The following is a 12,432-nucleotide window of genomic DNA, read 5'->3' as shown; positions in this document are numbered from 1 at the left end:
CGTGGTGAGGACAGCAGCTCACAGCAGTGCAGGAACAGGGACAGAGGTTGACAAGGAAAAAGTCTTTTGAGCTCAGTCACCCAACACACCAATTAAACAGGAGCCTACACGCACACAATTCTAAAGGCTTTTTCCTGCCATTGTTACAAGTCTTTGAAAGGTAGATGGATAGATCAAGCCAGTGAATAAGTGGGACAGCAGTAATGCTCCTAAAATAGCATCCCTACCACTAACAGATCCCTTTCCTCTGTATCCAAAGGGTAAAATGCCAGTTTTCTTTGCCTGTCTTGTTTTTGTTGTTAATACACATAGCTCTGAGAACAGATATTGATGATTATTAGCTTTGGATAAATGGGCACCTCGCTGATAATCACACTGATAAAAGACATTCACCATACTATATGTTTTCCACTAAAGTGAAGCTTTTGGGGTCCTTTGGGGTTTGTCTGAGGTTTGTATTAGCCTTGAAGTATGTGTGCTCACGCTGTCCAGCTGTGACAAGATTTGTACACCCAACTGCTCTGAGTATGGCACTTCCCAATTCACAAGTACGGTGGGACACATTGCTGAGTATCTACCCACAAAACTGACAGCAAAGTCCAAATCCATAGACTCAGAATGAAAGTGGATTCTGATTTGGAAGAGGTTTACTACAAATTAAGCACCCACCAGCCCTCTGCTCCTGAAGGCAGGTTAATGGTGTGGGGGAGGGCTTGCTTTCCAGATGGTCTTGATGCAAAAAGCTAAAGATTAAATTGTTGTATTTCATATAAGTTGTGCCATCAATAAATACTTATTTTTGTTACTAAAGTTGATGAAAAATATTAGACTGGCATTTAACTACAATTTCTAACACCATTCTTCCAGTAACCATAAGACTCTAATACCTCCCACAGTATCTGAACAGATAATCTCTTAAGGTGCTTGATATTCCTAGAAAGCCTTAGCACTGATTCAGAAAGCAAATACACTCCAAAATCTAACATACACCTAGCACATCTATAGCTAGGAAATGTACAACAGTTCTTCATTCTTTACTCTATATTCTGGTTTAATGTCCAGTACACAAACAAGGTGGTAGGAACAGAGAGTTCTTTTTATTAGCTGGGACTCTGTGCTATGTTAAGCACTCTTTTGTACTATGACCATTATAAGCAATAAACTCTTCCTAGGGAATCTACACAGTCTGACAATAATGAGAGCCCCTGTAATCATACCAACCCTGTTAACTGCTGTGATTCTTTGTTCAGACGTGTCTCGTCCTCTTGTAGCATCAGAATAGTAGAAAATAGTATTTACAGCTATCTACTATTTCCAGAAGGACATACCACTATGTGCATCAAGAAACACCTGCCAGAAACAGGTACTTCCAACAGGTACTAAAGCAAGAGTCTGGAACCTTATAGGAGAAGAAAGTTACTGCTCCACAGCTCTTAATAGCTGCAAGTCTGCACTAACCTCACTAAGCTTAGCAGAGCAACAGAAAAATGACTGCTAAGGTGAGCCTACCTTTGTGTAGCACACAGGCTCTTTTAATGCACATTTAAATCTTACTGAATTCAATGGGAATACTAAGCACCTACACTACAGCCATTACCCTGCCGCAAAGTATCTTTCAGCAGTGCTTTGAGCACTATGAATAATGTCTGTCTGTGGTGTCTGTAAACTTGCTGATGATGTGCACCTTACAGCTGAAGCAGACCCATCACATTTTTCAAGGTCCTCAGTTTCTTTCTAGAGGATAACAGATTTCTACACACAGACACACACACTTAGTGATGAATGTATCATTCGCTGTTATGATTTATCAGATCTACACTGAAGATATCCAGGTTTGCTCACAGTCACTTAATCACCTCTCTTCATAATCAGTGTAAAGCAACAAGCACTTCAAAGTACAGTTCCTAAGTCTAAACACATACATTTGTGTCTGTAATAGGCTGGATGCTCTAATACTGTCACTTTCTGTTAAGTGCTTAAAACGTGCAGTGTGATTATACATTGTCTTTGAGTGGGAACCAGAGCACACAGATCATGACTCAGAATCCCAGAGTACAGAGACAAATAGATGGCTGCCACTAAAAAACACAGACAGGGACTGAAGAGAGAGAGGGAAGCTGCAGCATATTGTTTTGCAACTATGTAATACTACAAAAAGCAAAAGTTCACAGATGCTTCTCTAACTTTTAATGCACATAACCTGATCTGTTTTTATGTGACCTTGATGCTGCTTTTTAACATACAATAGGAGGATATTTCACATCTCCATAATGGCTTTGCCCATTGAACAAGAAATTTTGTTCAATAACCTCATGTCAACCCAGTCAGAATTAATCATGTCCTTTGTTACACAAGGGAGAAGAACACGCTGCAGCCTTGGTAAATAACTTCTCCCTGAGTTACTGATGGTTTTGACAAGTCGGGTTAAAATGTGGACAGCAGTTACCCTGGATTTCTGGACAGAGACAGTGGTTTGGTGAGTTGAGATATCGCTGATGCATCTGACTGATTGGAACCATTCACTACAGCACATGGAAAAAGACATTCTATTGGGAAGGAAATAATACTTTGTTTGGTAGAAATTCCTGACCTTCTCTACCATGGCAATAAGCATCATCACTGGAGGTAGATTTGTAATTGACAAGGAACTAACAGAAAAATGTAGTAGTGCTTAGGAAAAGGTTATAACCTATCAGGTCCCGCCGCCCTCCATCCCCTTGCTATAAGGAACACAACTGTGAATTTGTTTAAGCATTACTTCTCTTCATGAACATAAAACAGGGTGGTAATATTACAGGACAGAGCATTGGCTGAGAACTATCAATAACCTTCTTGGTACAGAGAACGTTTGCCAACAAACGAGATTGATCCCTCAGTTTCCAGTGTCACTGAATTCTAGGACCCCCATCCATTCACTGCTGGTTGTTTCCTGGCTGCATTCTCTTTACTCTTGCCCTTGCATCCATAATGCCAGAGAAATTATTACCCTGTAATTTCCCTTCACTTTGTAAAAATGATTCTGTAACTTCAGTAGGCACAAAGTGCCTTAAGCTATTTCCAAGATACGATTGCACATCTGGGGAACACATATTTGTTCAACGAATGTGTCTGAGACAGAACAGACAAATATGCTATTGACTTATCTCAATATCGTGCTGTGTACGTATAGTGAGGCATACAACTACTACAGGCAGTTCAAATTGCTGGCTAGTATTCCCATTTGCCAGCCCTCTGAACACTAAACACGTGGAGATCATTTTAAACTCAATGCATGCATGTCTTTAGATGGAGGATATGGAATAGTGAGGTTCTGACTATTTGAGACAAAAGAAGGACTGATACAAATTGACTGAATAGAATCAACGTACTCCCCTGTTAGCACTTAACAAAACAAAACTAGCATCCAGACTGCATCCATTGGTTCCAGTGATACACAAGCCAACAAATGTAGGTAATGCTCCCTTCTAGGGATCACACAGATCTTCCATTTAGCAGTTTCACCACGTAGCTTCTCGCAGAACAAGAACTTTGAGCAGAAATTAGACATTCCTCCTCTTAAAATACAGCAGGACAGAAAAGGAAATCAGATTGCCAGGGACATTTGTCCCACCACTCACTGCCTCACTGTGCTCACATCCATGTTTGGTCTCCAGAAATGTTCAGCAAGCATCAATGGGTGCCATTTTTTCCACATGGAATTAAATTCCTTTGCTTCACACACACTTCCATGTCAGACACCATTTTGTCAGCATGCCCCTCTGCTGCCATCTGCCACACAGCAACAAAATGCAACAGAATACTGGCGTGAAGGTTCAACCTGTACAGCCATACCACCAACATCTGCCTCTGACATTGTGGGTCAGCATCATAAAATAGGAAGCATTACCTTTGGATCAGCCCTCATAAGTAGTGATTTCCTTGTCAGTACAAGGACAGCATGCTAGGAAATGATTTAACAAGCATATTTTAATACAGCAGTGGGCAAGGTTGTGCATGTAGGAACAAATAACAATCAACTCTGGCTATCACACGCAAGTCCTATGCTAATCAAACTTCTGTGCCTCTTTTACTGCTTGGAAAAGGCCAACTTGGCTTCCACTAAAAGGCTTTGTTTCTATGTTAACAATCAGCAGCTCACACAATTCCAGAGGTATTACTGCCCAGCTTGCAGTGCAACATTTAGCTAACAATATGTCAATTCAGATTACAACTAGTCTGAGGAAAATGCCTAAAAATAGAGGCCTTCCAGGTGGCTCTGCAGATTGTTCCATTTGCCATATACGGTAGAACAAGCTAGCCTTTTCAGACTATGCCTGTGGAGTAAAAATATCCCATTAATGGAGAGCAGGAGTCAGCACTACTCTTACACTAGATAAGAACTAAGTACCTAACTGCACCCAAGCCGACTGGCTGGGAGCAAACCTGGTTTGCTGTGTGCAGGTAACAGGAAGAAAAGCAAACAGCCCACCAGCAAAAATATAGGGCTCCAGGGGCACATGGCTGGCAACTCCCATGTCTCCTAGTGACAACCTCAAATCCAGTGCCATACACAGCAGTACTACACAGATTCCTATGCTCCCCTTCTCATTGTATCTGACTGCCATCAGGCTGTATGCTAAGCAGTGCGACGACATGAAGTCTCATTTTGCCTTCAGGTCTGAATTCTGTGTGTATGCATAGAAAGGCCAACCAAGAACAGCTTCTTGGTACAGTGAAAAGATTACAACTAAATGGTTCACCTGATAAGCATCCACAAAATACCTCAATACAATTGTAAAAATAAATTGTGTCCTTTGACTGTGCAAAAGGAAGAATAAAAATGAATAGATCCAATCAGACCCAGCTCCTGTGCCACTCCGAGCCAAATTTATAATTACTTCTTCTTTTGTATCAAGTTTCAAGCAATGCACTTCAATGGAGAAAGTCAGCAAGAACAATTCTGAAGCTAAAGTCAATGAAATAGAATTTGTGAACTTTCGTATAAGGAAAGTCATCAGCTGGAGCTTCAACTCCCTGACTTATTCTCTTTAATCAGCAATGACTTCCCATGTGTTTTCTGGATCTTCACACAGTTTCAGAAAGCACTTTGAAGAGAGTAAGTAGAGAAATATTTGTCTTTTATTTATTAGACTTTAGCACATTTGTAGACATTCTCAGGAGTTCTCCTGTATCTTTGTAACTGCACTTCAATAAGCTTCATGACTCCCCTTGCACAACACTCAGATTAAGCTTTAGAAGTTATACCCTATGATCAAGTATCCAGTTCTTTGTGCTACATCGTTAAAAGAGATACTCTCACCTTTCTTGTAAGAAGGAACTGCATTTCCAGCCCTTAGTTTGCAAACTAGAGCTTGGAAACATGATGTACATACTAGGAACATCCAAACCTGTTATCATTCTAGAAGAACAGAAATGGCGATGAATTGACTCAAGAACTAAGGCTGATGCTGAAGATTGTCCATCAATGTCCATGAAATGGAGGCAAGACAGCCTTAATAGAACAAGAGAGTAGCTGCTGGCTGGGGCTGATTTCATGTGTCCTTACTGCAAAGCTGATAAGAGTATTTTCATCTTGATATTTCATGACTAAGGTGTTCTGTAGGACTCATAGATAAGCAAACATCATGCTCAGGCACTAAAAAACACCTAGCACAGTGCCAGTAGGGCACCCTTAACCCCATCCCACCAATTCTTGATGAGCACTTTTTTCAGAGATATTATAAGTAGAAAATGTTTATCATTTACATATTCATGATCAGATGACAGAACTTTTAAAAACTGCTCTTAGTTTGTCAAAAGAATACTGCTTTATATGTGCCTTAAAGGGGGAAAGTTCTTGACAGTTTATGCCTGTGAGCTTGAATTTGAGGCTGATGAGGTAACTATAAATGTAAGTGGCTATCGTTCATTTATTTCCAATTATAACAATAGGAAATTATGTTTACATATAGGGTAAGACACCTTGTATTCTGAATCAGGCCAAAGTTGCTTGTCATGTGCACTGCTGGCCCACTGCGTCTACAGCTCATGGGTAGAGACTACAAGGGATAGTTACCTAAAACACTCCTATGCACAACATGCAACCATCAGATTAGCCAGCACTTACAACGTGACAAGCAGCTTCCATTGACGCAAAACAAAAATCTGAGCTTAAAGTACACAAAAGTGTGTTTTTCTTATTGTCGTCTCCTGGTACAGTTCACGTTTAGGTTGGGTATCAGGAAGAACTTCTTTCTGAAGGGTTGTGAAGCACTGCAATAGGCTCCTCAGGGAGGTGGAGGAGTCACCACCCCTGAATGTATTTAAAACCCATCTGGATGTGGTGCTCAGGGACATGCTTTGGTGGTGGGTTGTTAGACTTAGGGTGGGTGGTCAGGTTGTGGTTGGACTCAATGATCTTGAGGGTCTTTTCCAACCTGAGCAATTCTATGATTCTAGGTAGATTTAACTTGCTGGTTTTATCTATTTCCATTCTGCCAATGGGAAATAAGCTGGGAATCCTTCATGGTAATAACAACCTAGGAAAGATGCTGTAGGAGAAGAGCTGAATTCAGAGCTAAGTATCTGAAAATCAAGTAGCACTCCATGGCATCTATTAAATACTGATGAGTGGGGCATGGGCTTAAGAGATTTAGCAAATCTAGAAAAGGTCATTTAGCAATTAAGTAACTGACAAAAGTTGATTTAAGACATGCGTTCTCACTTCCTGAAAGCTTACTATTAAAACAGGCAAGAGGCAGAAGTTGAACCTATGCAAGCCAGTGGAATGAATAATGTGTGTACTAAACTCACATGATCTAATTTCCTAACTGCTGCATACAACACACTGAGAGCTTTTCAGATGTACTGTACAGGTTCTAAGGATGAATAAATAAAACTTTCTCAAAATTGCAATACTGAGAAATATGCATGCCTGGATATTGTGCCTGACATGATTTCCTATGTATTACACATGGCTAAGAATTCGGGTATCTCTGCTCTGTTTCTGTTTTGCAAAGAAGCAACTAGAAAAGCTTCTAGCAAGCTATGGCTCAAGGTCTTCCTGGTTATAAGAGATCTCTCTGTCTCTAACAGCCTATTACCATTTTTCTCCCCTCTGAATTTGTCTGATTACTTTTCACACTCATCTAAGCTTTTGGCATCCACAAAACCCAATTGCTGTACAGACAGGAATGCATTTTGTAGTTTTATACATTATTCTTAACAGAATAAAACCTTTCAGCATCTGAAATTTATATTACTTGGCTTTACAAAAAACCCTCTGATTAATGCAGCCAATTCCTTGCTGTTTTTTAAACCCTTAAGAAACAACAGCCTTACAGAACTTACACCTGCTGGAGAAGAAAAGCTACAGACTGCATCAGTTTGCTGTGTTACTTTGAATGTAAATGAAAATCACAGAACTTGTGGATTGTTTCTTATAAATATGGAGATCGCTCAGCTTTATTTGTGAGCATAATTCTGCACTTCCCCTGAAAAGCAAAGCATTTTCTGCTGTGCCCTGTACAACAAGGCCTTCAACATAGCAGCAACATATCAAAGTAACATTCTTTTAAAGAACAAATGTCAGGGCAGTAGAAAGTGCAGATGATTTGTAGGTTCTCTATAGAAATGGCTTTCAGTCACAGACCCACTCTAAAGTATAGAGAAAGGCCACTAAAGCACTGGAAGTTTTAGCACAATCTAAAACCACTCCCTTCCAGTCCTTTATCTCTTGAGTTAAAAATATTCTGTCAGCATCTTAAAAAAAAATAGAGGACAAACAGCTATCTGACATTAGAATTGCTGTAATTAAGTCATTTTTACAGTTGTCTTATAATGAATGTGGTAGAGCTTCCAAAATATTTGACTCTGTAAAAGAACTGGTTTGATTAAGTATTGCTGTACAGTGTGTAAGGAGAAAAAGCAGCTTTAGGACGATCTTTAACCTCCCACTCTAATCCTAAGCCTCAGCTTTGGCCAGGTAGCAGAAATGTCCCCATAAAATACATTTTTTTCTTGATATATGTGAGAGTTTATATCAAATGACATCTAGTTTTTCCATTGACATCAGGCTGTTATTAAATGTTAGCAAACAACCTATCTCTAGAATGCTAAGATAGGAAAACAAAATATCCTCTATCCCAGATGGCATTCCATCTTTCATACTTGATTTTTTTTTCTGCTGAGAATAACAACTAAGATCGTGTTTACTTGCGTTGCTGTCTATTCAGGTCTTGTGTAACATCAACAAAAAAGAGAGGCTCTCATTCTTACCTTCTGTCAAAGGACATCAAGAAGAAATCAGCTGAAGCTGGCAAAACTGTTCAGCTGTTATTTTGCTAGATCAGAATCATAGCGAGGTTCTGCAAAGAATGACAACAGATACCTCTTGGTTTTTGGGCATCAACTAAATAAGACTGACGAAAATAACTGCCTGCTGTATTAAAATTACCTAAAATTTAACTTTGTATGGGAATAAATTCTATATTTCTGAAATGCTGACGTTATGCTTGGCACCACAAATAGGGAGGAGAGAGAAGGGGGATGAAAGGTACCAAGGCAGGGACAGAGATTAAAGTGGCTTGTTATAAAACTATAGCTTGACAAAACATCCAGAGCTTGATTGCACACACTACAATGGAGGAAAGCTGTGTTTGGCAACCTGTATCACGTGGGAAAATGAGAGGCTGATATTCACACTTCAGGCTCAGAGGCCTCTCAGGTTGATATGGCTCTAGCTATGTCACAGGGCATTTCCATGGAAGCCCTAATAAGGCATTAGAGATTGGGTGCTCATTAGTATCAAAAAACATTTACAGCATTTCTGCTTGTTGAGTAGAACCTTCAAAAGAATCCACGAGGAATGCTCATGATGCCTTGATCAAATTTATACATGAAAAGTTCTTAGGTTATTAACTGATAAAAGACTTAAAAAGGCAAATAAAAGACTACCAGGCCATATTCCTTATGGAGAGTACCGAGTGGCTTTCAACAGAAGACCCAAGGGTTGTACTCATCACTAACACTGCCTACATCTAGCAAGCCAAAGTACAAAATCCATTTCTTCATGGGGCTTCCACTGGACCTTCAGCAATAAAAAAGAACCAGAATAAGTAAATTTGGTAGCAAAAACCATAACTAACTTTTATTAATGCCAGAAACCCTGACTTGTGGTTGCTACCTCCCAGGTAAATGCTACTTTAGGCACTGAAGTCACGGTCTCACACTATGTGTCTCATACAAATGCTCAGCTCGGGTCTCTCCAAAGCTTACAGATAGGATCTGCAGATGCAGATGAAGTGAGGAAGAAAGTAACAGTATTGTGGAAGGATCCGTCCTCTCCTTATTCCCATCATCAACTGGGTTTCCTCCAGTTACAGACTAACCTGACTTCACACACAACAATTTTTTTCTCCATCTATACAACAGCTCCTGAAGTATCTCAGCTCAGGTACAGGCTACTCATTTCTTGAGCACGGGTTTGAGATGCACTTGAAAGCATCAGTGGAAGGATTGCTAGCCATGGTGAATCCCTGTTGCTAGGTAATGAAATTGGCAGAAGAAACTGAGTGTCCATAAAACTATATATATACTGGGGAAAAAAAAATCTCCATCCTTGTTCATAAAGGTACTTTCAAGTAACAATTACCATCAACAAACAAGATCACGGGGTTATGTTAGGCAGCTCTATGCAAATGTCAGTACTCACTTGTTCTGAGAACACTAATACATTAAGAATTTCATGAATCAGAAAAGAAAAATAATTATAATTAAATTAAATTAAAATAATCATACTAGGAGGGGGAAAAAAGACTGTGGTATTCTGTATGTTGACTGTATTTTGGTCACCTCGTATATAAGAATGAGAAAAGGATGACAACCCTGGTTCAGGAGCTCCTTATGCAGAAATTTGTTCACACCAAAAAAGACAACAGGGAAGCACTACTATATTCTTGTCTTCTCTTTGAATGCTTCCAACCCAAGCACTGGCTACTTTGGTAGTGGATTAGAAGGATTTGTCCTTGTATAATAAATAGAGGTGTGTGGGTTTTTTTCCCCCTAAGATCTCATGGTGGAAGGGAACGCTGTTTTCTGCCTCCTGAATCAACCATTTGTTTGCACAAGTGTTTTAGGAAGGCTTCAGGAGCACCTCAATACATTCGAAAGTGATACATTTTTACATACCTTGTCCCCTGAGCTCTGCTTCTGCTGCAGTTCTAGACAACAAAAAACATACAACACCACTAATACCCATTACTATGAACGATAATAGCCTGCTCACATAGGAGCAGCAGTAACTGAAATGTGAGATTACTTGGTGCGTATGAGACACATCAAAGCTACTTCCTCCTTGCAGAAGTTAACTGGTTGGCTAGTTGTCAAATTATTACTTCACAGATTACTTTCTTGTAATGCACAGGAAGATGTATATGAGAATAGTAAAAGATTGCACTCAATATTGATTTGGAAATGCTATCTAATAGAATATACCCTTATTTTAAATGTCTGACCTCTGCTGTTTCAATCTATCATCAACAAACAAATTCCATCGTGGCAGGTTGAAGGGAACCCGTCTCAAAGAGCTGACACGAAAAACAGAAGTCGTGCATATGATAACAAACAAGAAAACAACAATGTGCATAACAGTATAGCAAGGTCTATATCATATGCAGCCCAATGTCAAAGCAGAAGTCCTTGAGGGCTGAAGGAACAGGTCTTTAATTTTCGTTTTAGACTATAAGTACAAGCAGTTTTCCCATGCAACACTGCATTTTTCTGATCAATATTCTTCTCCTCCACGTACTGATGATCAGCTCTGTTGATATGGGAATGTCTCCAGTAGCTAATATTACATCATTTGGAGTTACTACAAATACACAATGTTGCACCCCCCAGCACAGGATGCAAGTTTTCTCAGGAGTTACTTGTGCTCTGCTGCAGGAGATGAAGACCTCCATTTTATGCGCGGTAGATATGAGCAACTACATTAACCTTAAGCTGAAGGAGAACATTTTGTTATATAAGCACATCCCTGCTCCCATAATGCTATTCATATTAATACAAAACACAGGGGAGATTAAGCAAGTAAATTGAATTCATTAGCGTTCTGCTGTCTGCTTCCTAAACAGCATGAGATCCAAGGGGACCAGAGACATCTCCCTGTGTGGCACACTCTGGGTTATGTGTCAGCAGGACAGAAACAACTGCACATAGAGCTTTACCTGTGTTTGTGCCCCCTCAAAAAAGTGACCATTCGGCAGTTCCAATATGTTCCTACTGGAGTCTCTGGCTTCAACTTTGGCTGACGGCAGATGGAGCTCCCACAAACTACACACCTACAGCCCAATTAGCAAAGCACACCTGGAAGACTGACTCCAAAAGGTAAATAAACAGGAAAGCTGTATGGAATGGTAGCGGTACTTCACTTATCTGTGGCAGTGCCAACACCTTAACCCTATCCTCTTTTCATTTACTTATTTTCAGGGCAAGACTGAAGTTACTGGTTGAAGCTGAAGAATTGATGTGCTCAAAAAAATGCAACTATTATATCTGTAACAAATCATGCACAGTATTATTAATACAGGAAATTCAATCATAAAGGAACTGAGATTCATTCTTCTAATAAGTCTCCAGGGAGACCTCAATGTGACCTTCCAATATTTGAAGGGAGCATACAGACAAGAGGGCTACGACTGTTTACATGGGGAATGATTTTAAACTGAGACAGGGGAGGTTCAGGTTGGATCTTAGGAGGAAGTTTTTCACCCAGAGGGTGGTGACGCACTGGAACAGGTTGCCCAAGGAGGCTGTGGATGCCCCATCCCTGCAGGCATTCAAGGCCAGGCTGGATGTGGCTCTGGGCAGCCTGGGCTGCTGGTTGGTGACCCTGCTCACAGCAGGGAGCTGAAACAAGATGAGCATTGAGGTCCTTTTCAACCCAGGCTATTCTACGATTCTGTGATTAAGGAATTTTTAGTCAATAGATAATCTGATATACACAAGATTCTTGGTCCACTTTAATATTCCATCTGATGCTATGAATGTGGGAAAGCGGGTTTAAGTGCACCATGCAGTGTATTTTCCACTGGAAGACATAACAGCTGCTCAGCTGCATGTCAGAGTCTCATGCCATTAACAACTAGAAAAGCTTTGTCTTTGCTCTAAATGGCTGCATATTTGGAACAGGATGCTTCGAGTCCCGGACCCATCTGTCATCATTAAACACTAACTGGCTCTAATGTGAGCTGTGCTTAAATAAAAACAGGGAGAACAAGGCAGATACACAGCACTAACTGCACAGGTTTAGGGATTCTGTTCACCTGCCCCACTAGGTCCCAGGTTGAACACAGAACCCATTAGACCAGGAGGAGCTGCATGGCAGGCAAAGTATTTCTTGGAGAATGCACAAATGAGGAAGAAATCTGCTCCTTTCTCTACATGTACAGAACT

This window comes from Coturnix japonica, chromosome 14, assembly GCF_054131305.1.
Source record: "Coturnix japonica strain WE chromosome 14, WE-NBRP24, whole genome shotgun sequence".
Classification (NCBI taxonomy): domain Eukaryota; kingdom Metazoa; phylum Chordata; class Aves; order Galliformes; family Phasianidae; genus Coturnix; species Coturnix japonica.
The sequence above is the reverse complement of the archived record's forward strand: the minus strand, read 5'-3'. Positions refer to the sequence as shown.